General features: G+C 49.2%; 1 pseudogene; it reads left to right on the top strand.

Moving 5' to 3' along the window:
- Positions 1-9,502, top strand: part of LOC106634974 (rab5 GDP/GTP exchange factor-like) — an 82,740-nt pseudogene extending 73,238 nt beyond the window's left edge.
- Positions 9,503-17,629: the final 8,127 nt, after the last annotated feature.

The raw sequence follows: 17,629 nt of genomic DNA, 5'->3' as shown, positions 1-17,629 counted from the left end.
GTGAATGAAGTGATGAAGACTTAGGAATAATGAGTGATTTGCCCAAGCTCACCGGGATATTAAGACTGAGTCAAATGTGGGGTCTGGTCTGACTTTAATGTTTGCTTTGTTCATGAGCACCACGTATTGCCTCTCCTATGCAGTTAAGCAGGTAGACAGGTGAAAGAAAAGCCCGTGTTAGTCTCTACTCACACACTTCCGACTGAATGTGTGTGTGGAATTTCTACACCAAGTTCTCCAATGCTCTGGATATTAACTGGGTATCCTACAATTTTATTCTGACACTTCCTGGAGTTGGCGTAGACCCCACAGGTTACGGGCTCAGTCCCACAAGACCACCCTTGCTTCACATTGCAATGGCAAGTCCTAGGTTGTCACCTGTACTTTTGACCAACCTGTTACAAATCAGGGGTTCCCATGACCCCCTCTTGGAGTTTAATCATTTGCTAGAGCAGCTTACAGAACTCAGAAAAACAGTTTGTTTCCTTTTTTTCTGAGAGACAGGGTCTCATTTTGTTGTCCAGGCTGGTGTGCAGTGGTGCAGTCATAGCTCACTGCAGCCTCGACTGCCTGGGCTCAAGTGGTCCTCCCACCTCAGCCTCCCTAGTAGCTGAGACTACATGCTTGCACCACCGTTTCTGGCTTATTTATTTTTTGTAGAGATGGGGTCTTGTTATGTTGCACAGGTTGGCCACAAATTCCTGGGCCCAAGCGATCCTCCCACCGCAGCCTCTTTGAAGTGCTGGGATTACAGATGTGAGCCACCACATTTCCTATTACTGGTTCCTTGTAAAGGATATATCGCAGAAACAGCTAATGAAAGAGATGTATGTGCCAGATGCAGTGGCTCACGCTGTAATCCCAACACTTTGGGAGGCTGAGGTAGGAGGATTGCTTAAACTCAGGAGTTTGAGACCAGCCTGGGCAACATGGTGAAACCCTGTCTCTGTAAAAAATTTTTAAAAAGCTGGGCACGGTGGCTCAAGCCTGTAATCCCAGCACTCTGGGAGGCCAAGGTGGGTGAATCACGAGGTCAGGAGTTGAAGACCAGTCTGACAAACATGGTGAAACCCCGTCTCAACTAAAAATGCAAAAGTTAGCCAGGCGTGGTGGCGCACACCTACAATCCCAGCTACTTAGGAGGCTGAGGCAGGAGAATCGCTTGAACCTGGGAGGTGGAGGTTGCAGTGAGCTGAGATCACACCACTGCACTTTAGCCTGGGCAACAGAGCTAGACTCTTGTCTCAATAAATAAATTAACTGAGTGCGGTGGTGTGCACCTGTAGTTCCAGTTACTACAGAACTAGACTCCATCTCAATAAATTAAATAAATAAATAAATAAATGAATAAATAACTGAGTGTGGTGGCATGCACCTGTAGTTCCAGTTACTAGGGAAGCTGAGGTGGGAGGATGTTTTGATCTGGGGACTGGGGAGGCTTAGGTTGCAGTGAGGTAAGATTGTGCCACTGCACTCTAGCCTGGATAAAAGAGCCAGACACTTTCTCAAAAAAAAAAAAAAAAAAAAAAAAAGAAAAAAAAAAAGATGCCCAGGGCAAGGTAAGTGGGGAGGGGCACAGAGCTCCCATGCACTTTGTTGAACATGCTACCCTCCCAGCATCTCCTATGTTCAGCAACCCAGAAGCTCTGCAATCCCTGTTGTTCAGGGTGTTTATGGAGGCTTTATTATGCAAGCACGATTGATAAAATCCTTGGCCATTGGTGATTAAGTCAATCTCCAGCCCGTCTTGCCTCCTGGAGTTAAGCGGGTGAGGCTGAAAGTTCCAAGCCTCTAATCATGTGGTTGCTTTTTCTGGCAATCAGCCCTCCTCCTAAAGAAATGTAGGAGCTTGCAGCCACTCATCATCTCAACAATATCCCCAAATGCATTCTTGTCATGCTGGAGATCCCAAAGTTCTTAAAGTCTCTTGTGTTAGAAACCTGGGACAAAGACCAAATATTAAAACAAAAGATGCTCCTATCACCTCTAACACTGAGGTCTTTATAAGAGCTTTAGAAGCTCTGTACCAGGAACCAGGGACAGAGACCAAATATATTTTTCTGTTCTTTTTTTGAGACAAAATCTCCCCATGTCATCCAGGGTGGAGTGCAGTGTTGTGATCATAGCTCACTACAGCTTTGACCTCCTGAGCTCAAGTGATCCTCCCACCTGAGCCTCTTAAGTAGCTGGGACTACACATGCATGTTACCCATGCCCAGCTCATTTTTGTAGTGATGAAATTTAATTATGTCGCCCAGGCTGATCTCAAACTCCTGGGCTAAAGCGATCATCTCACCTCAGCCTCTCAAGTAGCTGGGAGTACAGGCACACACCACCATGTCTGGCTAATATTTATTTTTATTTTTTCATAGAGGTGAGGTCTCACTATGTTGTCCCGGCTGGTTTCAAACTCTGGGCCTCAAGTGTTCCTCCTGCTTTGACCTCCCAAAGTGTTGGGATTATGGGTGGAAGCCACCATGCCCAGCAATCACAAGGATTTTTTTTTGTTTTTTTGTTTTTTTGTTTTTTGAGACGGAGTTTCGGTCTTGTTGCCCAGGCTGGAGTGCAGTGGCGCGATCTCGGCTCACCAAAACCTCCACCTCCTGGCTTCAAGCGATTCTCCTGCCTCAGCCTCCAGAGTAGCTGGGAATACAGGCATGCGCCACTACACCCGGCTAATATTTGTATTTTTAGTAGAGACGGGGGTCTCTCCCTGTTGGTCAGGCTGGTCTCAAACTCTTGACCTTAGGTGAATCACAATGATCTTTATAAAAGAAAGAGGGTAGGAGAGTCAGAACTGGAGCAGGAGATGTGATGGAAGCCGAGGTCAGAGAGGGAGATTTGAAGATGCTTCACTTCTGACTTTGAAAATGGAGTAAGGGGCCATGATCCAAGGAATGGGGGTGGCTTCTAGAAGCTGGAAAAGCCAAGAGAAAATGTTAGAGCCTAGAGCCTTCAAAAGGAATGCAGCCCTGCTGACACCTTGACTTTAGCTTTAATAGACCTAGTTTGGGCTTCTGGCCCCCAGAATTGTAAAGATGGTTGATTTGTGGTGTTTTTAGCCACTAAATGTAGGAAAGTTTGTTGCAGCCACAAGAAGAAATGAACATGAAGCCAGGCATGGTGGCTCATGCTGGTAATCCCAGCACTTTAGGAATCCAGGCAGGAGGATCACTTGAGGCCAGGAGTTCAAGACTAGCTTGGGCAACATAGTGAGACCCTGTCTCTACAAAAAATTTAAAAAATGGCTCAGTGCAGTGGCTTGTGCCTGTAATTTCAGCACTTTGGGAGGCTGAGGCAGGCAGATCACCTGAGGTCAGGAGTTCAAGAACAGCCTGGCCAACATGGCAAAACCCCATATCTAATGAAAATACAAAAGTTAGCCAGGTATGGTGGCACACGCCTGTAATCCCAGCTACTAGGAAGGCTGAGGCAGGAGACACCCTTGAAACTGGGAAGTGGAGGTTGCAGTGAGTCAGGATCGCACCATTGCACTCCAGCCTGGGCGAGAAGAGCGAAATTCCATCTTAAGATAAAATGAAATAAAATGATAAATCAGCCAGGCATGATGACATGCACCTGTAGTCTCAGCTACTAGGGAGGCTGAGGTGGGAGGATTGCTTGAGCCCAGGAATTGGAGGTTGCAGTGAGCTGTGATTGCACCACTGCACTCCAGCCTTGGTGGCAGAGTGAGATCTTGTCTCCACAAAAAAAAAAAAAAAAAAAAAAAAAAAAAGTATGGTAGGCATGGGGACAGATGGCAATGTTAATAGAATAGTCAGGGGTGGCCTCCTAAGTAAAAATTGAGCAAAGACTTGAAGGAGGGGAAGGAGTTGGCCAAGGTGCTGAGGGAAGAGCATTGTAGGTAGAAAAAACAGAATAAGGTGTCTGAGGTGTGTCTGAGGCTCTGGAAGGAGGCCAGTGGAGCAGGAGAGAGGGAGAGAATTAGGGCAGTAGGCCAGAGATTTGCTGGGCAGGGATCAGTACAGACCGTGTAAGCCCTGGGAGGTTATTGCTGGGCTAGATAGGAAATTCAGGAGGGTTCTGAGCAGAGAGGCGACATGATCTGTCTGCCGATTTAAAAGCATTCTCTGGCTGCTGAGTTGAGAAAGACTGTGGGAAGATTTGGGTAGAAGCATGGGGGCCAAGCTGTGGCAACATCCAGGCGGGAGATGATAGTGGTCTTGACCAGGGTCATGGTGGTGTTGAGAGATGGTCAGAGGAGAGAAGTAGGGGAGGAGGCCAGGGAGTTGCTGGGTGGGGATCTTCAGTACGTGTTGAAGACAGTCAACAGGATTTCCTGTCAGACTGGATGTGGAATGTGAGAGAAGGCAGGGGTCAAGGTTGAGTTAGATTCTTACCGAATTATTAAGTAATTTTAAAAAACACTACTGTCTTTCCCAGTCCTATTAAGTATGGGATACTAGATTAAAGAAATATCTTCAGGCTCAGTGCAGTGGCTCATGCCTGTAGTCCCAGCTGTTTGGGAGGCAGAGATGGGAGTATCTTTTAAGGGCAGTAGTTCGAGACCAGCCTGGGCAACATAGCAAGACCTCCTCTCAATAAATATATTTTTCAAAATTTAGTAAAACGAAATGTAGCTAGGCATGCTGATGTGTACTTGTAGTCCCAGCTACTCAGGAGGCTGAGGTGGGCAGATCTTTTGAGGTCAGGTGTTTGAGGCCAGCTTGGGCAACATAGCAAGACCCCTCACTCTACAAAAAAAATTTTAAAAATAGCCAGGTGTGGTGGCACTCAACTGTGGTACCAGCCAGTGGGGAGCTGAGGCAGGAAGATGGCTTAAATTCAGAAGGTCGAGGCTTCAGTGAGCTATAAGTGCACAAGTGCTCTCCAGCCTGGGCGACAGAGCAGGACCGTGTCACAATACAAATTAAGTAATGAAATCATAAGTTAGAGCCTTTAGGCTTTGTAGCCCTTGCAACCCCGGAGCCGTGCAGTGGGATTTGCATCGCTGGGAATGAAGAGACCCCTGCCCAGTATTGCTGCCTAACTAATCAGTGTTTTAAAAAATATATGAATCTGTTGGGAGGCCGAGGCGGGCAGATCACGAGGTCAGGAGATCTAGACCATCCTGGCTAACACGGTGAAACCCTATCTCTACTAAAAATACAAAAAAATCAACCGGGCGTGGCAGTGGGCACCTGTAGTCCCAGCTGCTGGGGAGGCTGAGGCAGGAAAATGGCATGAACCTGGGAGATGGAGCTTGCAGTGAGCCGAGATTGTGCCACTGCACTCCAGCCTGGGGAACAGAGCGAGACTCTGTCTCAAAAAAATATATATATATATAAATAAATATATGTAAATATATATGTAAATATATTAATATATAAACATACATGCAAATATATATTAATATGTATGTAAATATTAATATATATGTAAATATATATTAATATGTATGTAAATATTAATATATGTAAATATATATTATATATAAATGTATAAATATATATGTAAATATATTAATATATAAATATACATGCAAATATATATTAATATGTATGTAAACAATATATATGTAAATATATATTAATATATGTAATATATATAATTATATATATCAATCAGTGTGGACACAATGGCTTACACCTGTAATCCCAGCACTTTGGGTGACCGAGGTGATCACCTGAGGTCAGGTGATCACCTGAGGTCAGGATTTCGAGACCAGCCTGGCCAACATGGCTAAACCACATCTCTACTAAAAAAACATAAAAATTAGCCAGCCATGGTGGTGGGCACCTGTAATGCCAGCTACTTGGGAAGCTGAGCCAGGAGAATTGCTTGAACCCAGGTGGCGGAGGTTGCAGTGAGTCAAGATCGTGCCACTTCACTCCAGCGTGCATGAGTCAGACTTTGTTTCCCCCCCAAAAAAAAGTACTACTTACGTCAACTTGTAATGGTTTTATTATTCATGTGTAATGAATGTATATTTTAAAAATTTGTCCTGTACTATATCAACATGAAATGGTTTTATTATTAATATGTAATGAATAATATTTTAAAATTTTTGTCTTATTTTCTAATTTTAATATAATTATTTATATAAAGAAAAAGGCTTAAGAGATCTTCAATAGAGTTAAAAAATGTAAAGGGATGCTAGACCCAAAAAGATTGGGAACATGTAGTTTAGACATATTCACAGTAAGCCACGTACAACTTGCTACTTTACCTATTTTCTTTCCTTCTTTTTTTGTTTTGTTTTGTTTTAGTAGATGGGGTCTCCTCTGCAACCCAGGCTGGAGTACAGTGGTGCAATCACAGCTCACTGTAGCCTTGAACTCCTAGGCTAAGGCTCCTCCTGCCTCAGCCTCCTGAGTAGCTGGGACTGTAGTTATATATGATGACACCTGGCTATTCTTTAAATTGTTTTGTAGACATGGGGTCTCACTTTGTTGGCCAGGCTGGTGTCAAACTCCTGGCCTCAGGTGACCCTTCTACCCCTGCCTCCCATCCTAGAGGTATGAGCCACCACAACAAGCACTTGTTCGATTTTCTAAAAAACAAATTTCCAAATTAAGGCTGTGGGATGATGGCCAGAAGATAAAAGTAGAAAAACAGAAGAATAGGCCGGGCGCGGTGGCTCACGCCTGTAATCCCAGCACTTTGGGAGGCCGAGGTGGGCGGATCGCGAGGTCAGGAGTTCGAGACCAGCCTGGCCAACATGTTGAAACCCCGTCTCGACTAAAGATACAAAAAAATTTAGCCAGGCGTGGTGGCACATCCCTGTAATCCCAGCTACTCGGGAGGCTGAGGCAGGAGAATCGCTAGAACCTGGGAGGTGGAGGTTGTAATGAGCTGAGATGGTGCCATTGCACTCCAGCCTGGGTGACAGGGCAAGACTCTATCTCTAAAAAAGAAAAACAGAAGAATAAATTCTAATGACTTACACATATTCTTTTGACAGCAAGAAGAACTTTTAGTAAATACATTCCTTACAAACAAACAGAAGGCAAATAAACACTGTTGTACAGGAACTTCAACACACACTGTACAATATTCCCACTTTGCTGATGTCAGTTATGGAAATTCTTCACGGTTTACTTGACTATCGCTATCAGTATTTTGCATCTCTCATCATTTTTGTCAACTTCCTCATCTGCTAACTTCTCTCCAAGATATGTCATATTGTGACATACTGCTGCTGCACGAACATGGCCAGTGTCATCCTATTAAACACGTAGAATCCTTCCCTAATTTGTTTTTTTACCCTCTGTCTCTTTGTTTTGCATTTTTCTTACCCTTATTGTCAGAAACTCCAGAAAGTCAAGCGTAGTGATTTATCACCAATTGCTCCATTAATTTATACTTTGCTTACATGGAATTTTGCCCAACAGACATCATTACAATTTCTAACCTTTTTTTTTTTTTTTTTTTTTCTGAGACAGGGTCTTGCTCTGTTGTCCAGGCTGGAGTGCGGTAGTGCTATCACAGCTGACTGCATCCTCAACCTCTCAGGCTCAAGCAGTCCTCCCACCTCAGCCTCCCAGGTGGCTGAGACTGTACGTGCTTGCCACAATGCCCAACTAATATTTGGACTTTTCCTATACATGGGTTCCAAAGGGCTGACTGCGAAACGTGAGTATGCATAGATTTTGGTATATGCAGAGATGGGGGGCTGGAACGAATCCTTTCTGTATACTGACGGACGACCATATATGTTTTTACACTTATGCTGTAGGACACATATTGTTCCATAGCCTTGAAAATAGTAATTTTTAATGACAAATAATTTTGAATTTAGTGGTATAATATAAAAGCAGCTGACCAGGTGTGGTGGCTCACACCGGTAATCACAACACTTTGGGAGGTTGAAGCAGGAGGATGGCTCAAGGCCAAGAGTTTGAGACAGGTCTCAGAAATCAAGGGAATCACCATCCCTACAGAAATATACATGAATTAGCCTAGTGTGGTGGCATGTTCTTGTAGTCCCAGCTACTTGGGAGGCTGAGGTGGGAGGATCACTTGAGCCCAGGGAGGCTTAGACTGCAGTGAGTCATGATCAGGCTTCTGCACTCCAGCCTGAGTGACAGAGTGGCCCCGTCTCAAAACAACAAAAAAGTAGCAGCTAACATTAACTGTCCTTCTACCAGGTGCCTATAAATACCATAGATAGTTTAATTTCTTATAACTGTTTCTTATTTCACTTAACCACTCTGTCTTCAGTTACTCCCAGATTTTCACTGTGTTTGTGCAGATGACCTTTTGTTTAGGTTCAGTTGTCTTGCAAGGTATTTCCAGAAGAAAGATTACAGTGAGTCATGGTGAATGGACATTCTCATTGTCCTTGATGTAAATTGACAAGGTTTTGGGTGCCTCGCAGGTATAATCCCAGCACTTTGGGAGGCCAAGGCAGGAGGATTGCTTGACCCCAGGATTTGGAGGAGACAGTAGGGTGAGACAGTGTCTCTATTATTAAAAAAATTGCTGGTCAGGTGTGGTGGCTCAAGCCTGTAATCCCAACACTTTGGGAGGCTGAGGTGGGTGGATCACCTGAGTTCTGGCTTGCGATAACCAGCCTGACCAACATGGAGAAACCCCGTCTCTACTAAAAATACAAAATTAGCTGGGTGTGGTGGCACACACATGTGATCCCAGCTACTCAGAGGCTGAGGCAGGAGAATCACTTGAACCCAGGAGGTGGAGGTTGTGGTGAGCCGACATCGCACCATTGCACTCCAGCCTGGGCAACAAGAGTGAAACTCCATCTCAAAAATAAATAAATAAATAAATAAACAATTGGAAGCTTTACCGTGAAAGGCTTACATACAATTTAAACACCCCTCATTGTATAAGAAAGTGCCCATTTCACTGCATCTTTGCCAGCACAGGGTATTATAATTTAATGTTATTTTTTTGTTTTATGATTTTACTATTACTTCGTCACATTTCAACATCTTATACATTATTAGCCCTATTTCTTTTCTGTGTGTAAATAGTTGTTTTGTTCTTTGAGACAGGGTCTTGCTTTGTCACCCAGGCTTGACTATAGTGCCATAATCATGACTCACTGTAGCCTTGACCTCACGGGCTCAAACTACCCTCCCACTTCAGCTTCCCGAGTAGCTGGGATTATGAGTATGCACCACCACACCCAGCTAATTTTTTTCTTTTTTTGGATAGAGACAGGGTGTTGCCCAGGCTGGTCTCTACCTCCTGGCCTCAAGCAATCCTCCTGCATTGGCTTCTTAAATTACCGGCATGAGCCACCATGCCTTACTTTGGCTAGTCCTATATTCTCTAGAATTCTCTTTACTTTGTGCTAGCCAATCTCTCATGCTGTTCCCCTGTTACAATGAATAATTATCTATATTAAATTTTAGCACTTTGGGCTTTTGAGTGGTTTATGTCTCCTGATTGGGCCCTGACTAATACAGAGTTGATGCTGGGAAGGGTCCCAGGAGACAGACCCACACAGATGGGATTTGGGGATCAGTTTGGTTATCTTAGGGGCCGTGCTGAGCTCCTTGCAATGGGAAATGGGATGCTGTTGATTTCCAGGAAGTGACCTCACAATGACTCAAGCTACCACTTAGTGTTGATTGTGATGAAATGCCAGCTGTGGCATATGCCTTGGGAGCTAAGTGGCTGCTGCACTTGACCACTATGAAGACTGGTGTGGAAGGGTCCTGCTGGATGTACTTGGGCAGGGTCCCCAACGCCGGAGCCATGGAACTGTAAGGAGCCACACAGCCGGAGGTGAATGGTGTTGAATGAGGGAAGCTTCATCTGTGTTTACAGCCACTCCCCATTGCTCACATTCCCGCCTGAGCTCTGCCTTCTCTCAGATCAGCAGCAGCATTAGATTCTCATAGGAGCATGCACCCCATTGTGAACCATGCATGTGAGGGATCTACGTTGCGCTGTCCCTATGAGAATCTAATGCCTGAGCTCTGTCACTTTCTCCAATATTATCTTCAAGTGAGCCGCTCCTGGCCCAATTCCTGTCTCCCGTTGGCCTATAGAGGCCAAGCCTCTGCCTCTTGATGGCCTCTGCAGGTCGAGCTCCTCCTCCTGGTTCCGTCTACAGGCCCAACACTTTCCTCAAATAAACTCTTCTGCCCAGCTCCTGTCCAGCTCACAGCAGCCACTGTAGGCATGAAAATTCCTCAATTCAAGCTCTGTAGGCCCACCTTCTGCCTCCCACTGGCCTGGACATGCCCAGCTCCGACCTGACAATGGTCTCTACAGGCCCAGCTCATCGGGCTCTGAGGGACCTCTCCAGGCCAAGCTCTTACCTCACGGAGGCTTCTCCAGGTCGTTTCTCCCTGTCTTTAGGCAGCTCCTCCTTCACACTGGCCTCGTTTGGGCAGGTCCTGCCTCTTGCAGCCTCTCAAAGCCCAGCTCCTGCCTCTGAGTGGCTTCTGCACACCCAAATGTCCTCCAGTCAGCCTGTCCTGCTGAGCTCCTGCGTCCTGGCTGAGCTCCTGCCTCCTGTCGGCCTCTATAAACCCAGCCTCTGCTGTATGGTGGTCTCTCCAGGCCCAGCTCTTCCTCCTGGCAGTGTATACAGGTCCAACTCCTGCTTCCCAATGGACTCTTTAGGCCAGGCTCATGCCTTACGGCGGCCTTTCCTGGCCCAGCTTTTGCCTGTTGGCATACCCTCCAGGCCCACAATGTACTCAGATCAGCCACTCCATTCGCAACTCTTCTTCCTGGCTGTGTCTACAGGCCCAACTGCTGCCTCACAACACCCTCTTTTGGCCCAGCTCCTGCCCAGCACCTGGTGGCCTCTATATGCCCCAGACTTCTTAAAGTCAACTTTGCTAGGCCCACCTTTGGCCTCCCAGCGGCTTTGACAGGAGCAGCTCTTGCCTCATGGCAGCTTCCCAACGCCAGGTTTCTGCCTGCATTGTGGCATCCTTGATGGACCCAACTCTTGCTTTATGCCGGCCTTCCGACACCAAGTTTCTGCCTGCCTCATGGCAGTATCCGATAGGCCCAGCTCCTGCCTCTAATGGCCTGGTTAGGCTCATCTCATCCCTCAAGGTGGCCACCCCAGATGAAGCTCCTGCCTCTTGGCAGCCTTTAGAGGCCCAGCTCATGCATCTCATTGCCTCTTGAAGCCCAGCTCATTCCTCAAAACGGCCTATCCACGCCCAGCTTTTCCCTTTGGTGGCTTCTCCACGCCCAGAAATTCCTCAGTTTGGCTTCGCAAGGTGAAGTTGCTGCCTCCCTGTGCCTTCTCCAGGCCCAGTTCTTCCTCCCAGCTGGGTCTACAGTCCCATCTCCTGACTCAAAACAACCTATTTTGGCTCGGCTCCTGCCCAGCACCTGGCGGCCTTTGTAGGCCTAAAGCTTCCTCAAGTCAAGCGTTCCAGGCCCAGATCATGCTGCCCAGGGGCCTTCACAGGCCCAGCTACTGCCTGACGATGGCTTCCCCAGGCCCAGGTCTTGCCTTCCCCCAGCCTCCCGAGGCCCAGCCCTTGCCTCACAGTTGCTTTCCCAGTCCACGTTACAGCCTGCTACCCGACGGCCTTGACAGACCAAACTCTTCCTTCACACTGGACAGTTTAGGACAAGCTCATACGTCTTCCAGCCTCTCCGGGTCAAGCTCCTGCCTCACACTGGCCTCTATAGGCCCAGGTGCTGAATCGCAATGGTCTGTTTAGGTCCATCTCATGCCTCTCTCGGACTCTCCAAGCGACGATCTGGCCTGACACTGGCTTCTGTGGGCCACGTGATCACTCACACTGGCCTCTTTAGGATCAGGGGATGCCTCTCCACAGGCCGAGATCCTGCCTGTTGTAGGCCCCTTCAGGATGCGCCGCTGCCTGACAGTGGACCCTCCAGGCCTAGATGTTACGTGATCATGGCCTCTGCAGGTCAAGAATTTAAATTTTCGCAGCCTCTATAGGCCAGGCTACTGCCTCCTGATAATGGCTTCTGCAGGCCCAAATCGTCCTGAAATAAGCCTTGCCAGGAACAGCGAATGTGTGTTGGGTACCCGAACAACCATAGCTTCTCCCCCACAGTGGCCCATGGGGGCCGGGCTCTTGCCTCAGCCTGGCCACCTCAGGCCCAGTTCTTGCCTGTTGGCGGCCGCTCCAGGCCCGGCTCCTGCCCCTCGGCCTCCTCTCCAGGCCCAGAACTGGTTCCTGTAGGCCTCTCCAGGCCCAGCTCTCCCGGCCAGCTCCACGGGCCCAGCTCCTGCCTCATGACAACCACGTTCGACCCAGCTCCTGCCCAGCTCCTGGCAGCCGTTGTAGGCCCCAGGCTTCCCTGCGTTCAGGCCTCCCAGGCCCACCTTCGGCTTCCCGGCGGCCCCGAGAGACCCGGCTCCTGCCTGTCAGCAGCCTCTCCCGGCCCAGCTGCAGCCTCACGTCGGCCTCCCCAGGCCACGTTTCCGCCTGCCTCGTGGCAGACCCGGCAGGCCCGGCTCCCGCCTGACTGGGGCCTCTTGAAGAGGCTCATCTCGTGCCCGGCCGCGGCCTCCCCAGGCCAGGCTCCTGCCTCCCGGCAGCCTCCGCAGGCCCGGCTCCTGCTTCCCGATGGCCTATCTAGACCCGGCTCCTGCCTCGCCGCGGCCCTTGAGGCCCAGCTTTTCCCTTGGGGCGGTCTCTCCAGGCCCAGAACTTCCTCAAGTCGGCCTCCCCCGGCCCAGTGGCTGCATCCTGCCCTCCTCTCCGGGCCCAGCACTTTCCTCGCGGCTGCGCCCTCGGGCCCAGCTCCCGCCTCCAAACAGCCTCCTTCGACTTGGCTCCTGCCCAGCTCCCGGTGGCCTTCGTAGGTCTGAAGCCTCCTCCGGTCCAGCTCTCCAGGCCCACCTCTTGCCTCGCCTCGCCTCGCAGTGGCCTTTCCAGGCCCAGCTCCCGCATCCCGGCGACCTTACCCGGCCACGCTCGTGCCGGCCTCCCGGCAGCCTCCATCAGCCCGGCTCTTGCCTCACGCTGGCCCCTCTGGGCCCAGCTCATGCCTTGCGGTGGCCTCTCCGGGCCCAGCTCCCGCCCAGCCCGACGGCGCCTCCGGGCCCCTAGCTGCCTTCCTCGACGTCTGTCCCTCTCGGTCCAGCTCCTGCCTCCCGCCGATGGCCTGTGCAGGCCCAAAGCCTCCCGAAGTCGGCCTCGCCAGGCCCGGCTCCTGCCCGGCGTAGGCCCCTAGGGGCGCGGACTCTGCCCCACACTGGCCCCTGCGGGCCCGGCTCTTGCCTCAGCATGGCTGCCTCAGGCCCAGCTCCTGCCTGTTGGCGGTCTCTCCAGGCCCGGCTCCTGCCCCTGGGCCTCCTCTCCAGGCCCAGAACTGGTTCCAGTTGGCCTCTCCAGGCCCGGCTCTCCCTCCTGGCCGCGTCCACCGGCCCAGCTCCTGCCTCACAACCACGTTCGACCCAGCTCCTGCCCAGCTCCTGGCAGCCGTTGTAGGCCCCAGGCTTCCTTGCGTTTAGGCCTCCCGGGCCCACCTTCGGCTTGCTGGCGGCCCCGAGAGACCCGGCTCCTGCCTGCCAGCGGCCTCTCCCAGCCCAGCTGCGGCCTCACGTCGGCCTCCCCAGGCCACGTTTCCGCTGGACTAGCGGCAGCCCCAGCAGGCCCGGCTCAAGCCTGACGGGGGCATCTTGAAGAGGCTCATCTCGTGCCCAGTCGCGGCCTCCCCAGGCCAGGCTCCTGCCTGCCGGCAGCCTCTGCAGGCCCGGCTCCTGCGGCCCGATGGCCTCTCTAGGCCCCGCTCGTGCCTCGCCGTGGCCTCTTGAGGCCCAGCTTTTCCCTTGTGGCGGCCTCTCCAGGCCCAGAACTTCCTCAAGTCGGCCTCCCCCGGTCCAGTGGCTGCCTCCTGGCCTCCTCTCTGGGCCCAGCTCTTTGCTCGCGGCTGCGCCCGCGGGCCCAGCTCCCGCCTCCAAACAGCCTCCTTCGACTCGGCTCTTGCCCAGCTCCTGGCGGCCTTCGTAGGCCCGAAGCCTCCTCCGGTCCAGCTCTCCAGGCCCACCTCTTGCCTTGCCTCGCCTCGCAGCGACCTTTCCAGGCCCAGCTCCCGCATCCCGGCGGCCTTCCACGGCCACGCTCGTGCCGGCCTCCCGGCAGCCTCCACCAGCCTGACTCCTGCCTCACGCTGGCCCCTCTGGGCCCAGCTCATGCCTTGCGGTGGCCTCTCCGGGCCCAGCTCCCGCCCAGCCCGACGGCGCCTCCGGGCCCCTAGCTGCCTTCCTCGATGTCTGTCCCTCTCGGCCCAGCTCCTGCCTCCCGCCGATGGCCTGTGCAGGCCCAAAGCGTCCCAAAGTAGGCCTCGCCAGGCCCACCTCCTGCCCAGCGTAGGCCCCGAGGGGTGCGGCCCCTGCCCCATACTGGCCTCTTTTGGGCCCTCTCTTACACCAGGCCGTCTCAGGATTGTCTCTTCACGCCCATCTTCTGCCTCATAGTGGTCACTCAAGGCCTTGCTTTTGCTTCATGATTGCGTTTTCTGGTTTTGCTCTTGCCTTGTATTCCCTTCTTCGGGATACAGCTTTTACGTCTTCCATGGTGAACCTCATCAAGGAGACTAAATCTTCCCTGGTCTGTCATTTTTTTCACTTCGCACCAGAGTGCCTTGGGAAAACCCCATCTCTTCTTTTAACCTTGAGAGTGGATTTCTGACGAATTGATAATAAATTTTTTCTCTGTGGTTTCAGTGATTTCTGTTTTATTTAATGTCCCATGGTGTTTTTTTGTCTGCGGGGGGTGAGGGTGGGAATGAATTTTTGGCCCTTTGTCTTTGCCCCGGAGATGGTAGCTTCTCACTTCATTTCTTCTGTTTTTATATTATTTACTGTTTTCTTTTCTTTTTTTCTTTTTGTTTTTCCTTAGGTTCTTACTCTGTCACCCAGGCTGGAGTGTAGTCATGTCATTATGGCTTACTGCATCCTTGGCCTTTTGGCCTCAAGTGATCCTCCCAACTCAGTAACTGAGACTATAGGCACATGCCAATATGCCTGGCTGATTTCTGGTTTTTTTATGAGGTTTTTTCTCACTAGGTTGCCCAGTCTGGTCCCAAACTTTTGGACACAAGCATTCCTTTTGCCTGGGCCTCCCAAAGTGCAGAGATTACAAGCATGAGCCACCATGCCCTGCCTGCAATTTTTCTGTTATGAACTATTAATAATTTACTTTTTGCTTAATATTCTATGACTATATATATTTATGTAAATATAGATACTTTAAATTTTTCTTTGATACCAATTTTTCCGGTTGTGTTTTTTTTTTTTTTTTTTTTTTGAGGCTGGGTACTGCTTCGTCATTCAGGATGGAGTGCAGTGGTGTGATCTCGGCTCACTACAAACTCTGCTTTTTTGGCTTAAGTGATCCTCCCACCTCAGCCTCCTGAATAGATGGGACCCCGGGTATGAGCTGCCATGCCCAGGTAATTTTTATATTTGTTCTAGACAGGAAGTCTCACCATGTTTCCCAGGCTGGTTTCAAACTCCTGGGCTCAAGCGATCCTCTCACATCAGCTTCCCACAGTGCTGGGATTACAGGTGGGATCCACACCTGGCCTGCCATTTTCTTTTCCATAGATCATTAAGAATTTACTTTATGCCGGGCACGGTGGCTCACGCCTGTAATCCCAGCACTTTGAGGGGACGAGGTGGGTGGATCACGAGGTCAGGAGTTCAAGACCAGCCTAGTCAAGACAGTGAAACCCTGTATCTGCTAAAAATACAAAAGTTAGTCATGTGTGATATAATCGCAGCTACTCAGGAGGCTGAAGCAGGAGAATCGCTTGAACCCGGGGAGAGGAGGTGGCAGTGAGCCAACATCGTGTCACTGCACTCCAGCCTGGGTGACAGAGTGAGACTGTCCAAAAGAAAAAAAAAGAACTTGCTTTTTGATTAGTATACTGTAAATATATATATGTATATGTGTGTTATATATTCGTATATGAATATATGTGTGTGTATATTTTCATAGCACACACACACACATATATATTGTGAAAGAGATATCTGAATACCTAGAAACTGATAAGCTTCTTCCAGGTTTTGAAACCACCCTTAGAACAAAGACAAAAGAAGTACAAAATATCATTATTAATGACCATGGACCAAGATGACCATGAGTCAATAGTACTTTGCACCTCAACCACCTTCCAGCAGAGTATCTCAAAGTGTTGGATATATCTGAACATCACACCCTTTCACATGGACTAGGATGCTTTGTAATTATTACTTCTCTTAAGACCTCAGTGTGACCCTTGTCAACGTGAAATCAAACTATTTCTCAAATTATGGAGATATTGAGTAACAGCTTTGGTCAGGAAATAGGTATTGCATTTGGTTCGTCATGATAAGTTCCTGGCCTAAGAAGATGAAATGTTGCAGAAATATGTGTGTGTGTGTGTGTGTGTGTGTGTGTGTACGTACATTCTTGCGCACAGATGTGGGGGTGGAAGTGGGGGTTGAATTTGATAAAACCAGCAGTGGGCAGGCTGCTGGGAGGGGCCACTTGCTTTGGCAGTGGCAGTGTAACTCTAGAATTAACAAATGCTTCTAAGCCTCAGTTTTCTCTACTGGAAAATAAAGATTATAATTCCTGCCTTGATATGTGGATTAGGTGATCTGCTATATGCAAAATATCTAGTATATAATAGGCGCTGAACTATTGCTACTTTCTGTAGCTCATTCTTAATCACTGCTTAATTTTAAAAAGTTTAGAACACTGCTTTTATAAAAATTATTTGTAATTATTATATAAAATCTAAGTCCTATAGAAAAGTACAAAGCAGGCCGGGTGCTATAGCTCACATCTGTAATCCCAGCACTTTCGGAAGGCAATGTAGGAGGATTGTTCAAGGCCAGGAGTTTGAGACCAGCATGAGCAACATAGCCAGATCCCATCTCTATAAAAAATTAAAAACTAGTTATGGTAACGCACACCTGTAGTCCCAGCGACTCGGGAGGCTGAGGGAGGTGGATCACTAAAACCCAGGAGTTTGAGACTGCAGCCTGGGCAACAGAGTGAGACCCTGTCAGAGAGAAGGAGGGGGAGAGAGAGAGACAAGAGAGAGAAAAGAAAAGTACAAAGAAGCAAGTAACAAATCAGGAAATTTTCAACCACCAAGAAATAACTCTTAACATTAGGTGGTATGGCCAGGCGTGATAGCTCACGCCTGTAATTTTAGCACTTTGGGAGGCTGAGGCAGGCGGATCACTTGAGGTCAGGAGTTCAAGACCAGCCTGGGAAACATGCTGAAACCCCATCTCTACTAAAAATACAAAAATTAGCTGGCGTGGTGGGCGCCTTTAATCCCAACTACTCGAGAGGCTGAGGCACGAGAATCGCTTGAACCTGGGAGGCAGAGGTTGCAGTGACCCAAGATCACACCATTCCACTCTAGCCTGGAAAACAGACTCAGTCTCAAAAAAAAAAAAAAATAAGTGATAGTTCACACCTCTTTTTGTGCAAATAGGTACTTAGATAAGTAGATAGATTAATGGATTAAAAATAACTGACGGGCGCTATGGCTCACACCTGTAATCCCAGCACTTTGGGAGGCTGAAGTGGGCAGATCACGAGGTCAGGAGATGGAGACAATTCTGGCCAACATGGTGAAACCCTGTCTCTACTGAAAATACAAAGATTAGCTGGGTATGGTGGCATGCACCTGTAATCCCAGCTAGCTCAGAGGGTGAGGCAGGAGAATCGCTTGA

This window comes from Pan paniscus, chromosome 6 (assembly GCF_029289425.2).
Source record: "Pan paniscus chromosome 6, NHGRI_mPanPan1-v2.0_pri, whole genome shotgun sequence".
Lineage (NCBI taxonomy): Eukaryota > Metazoa > Chordata > Mammalia > Primates > Hominidae > Pan > Pan paniscus.
This window is presented reverse-complemented; position numbering and strand designations above follow the sequence as displayed.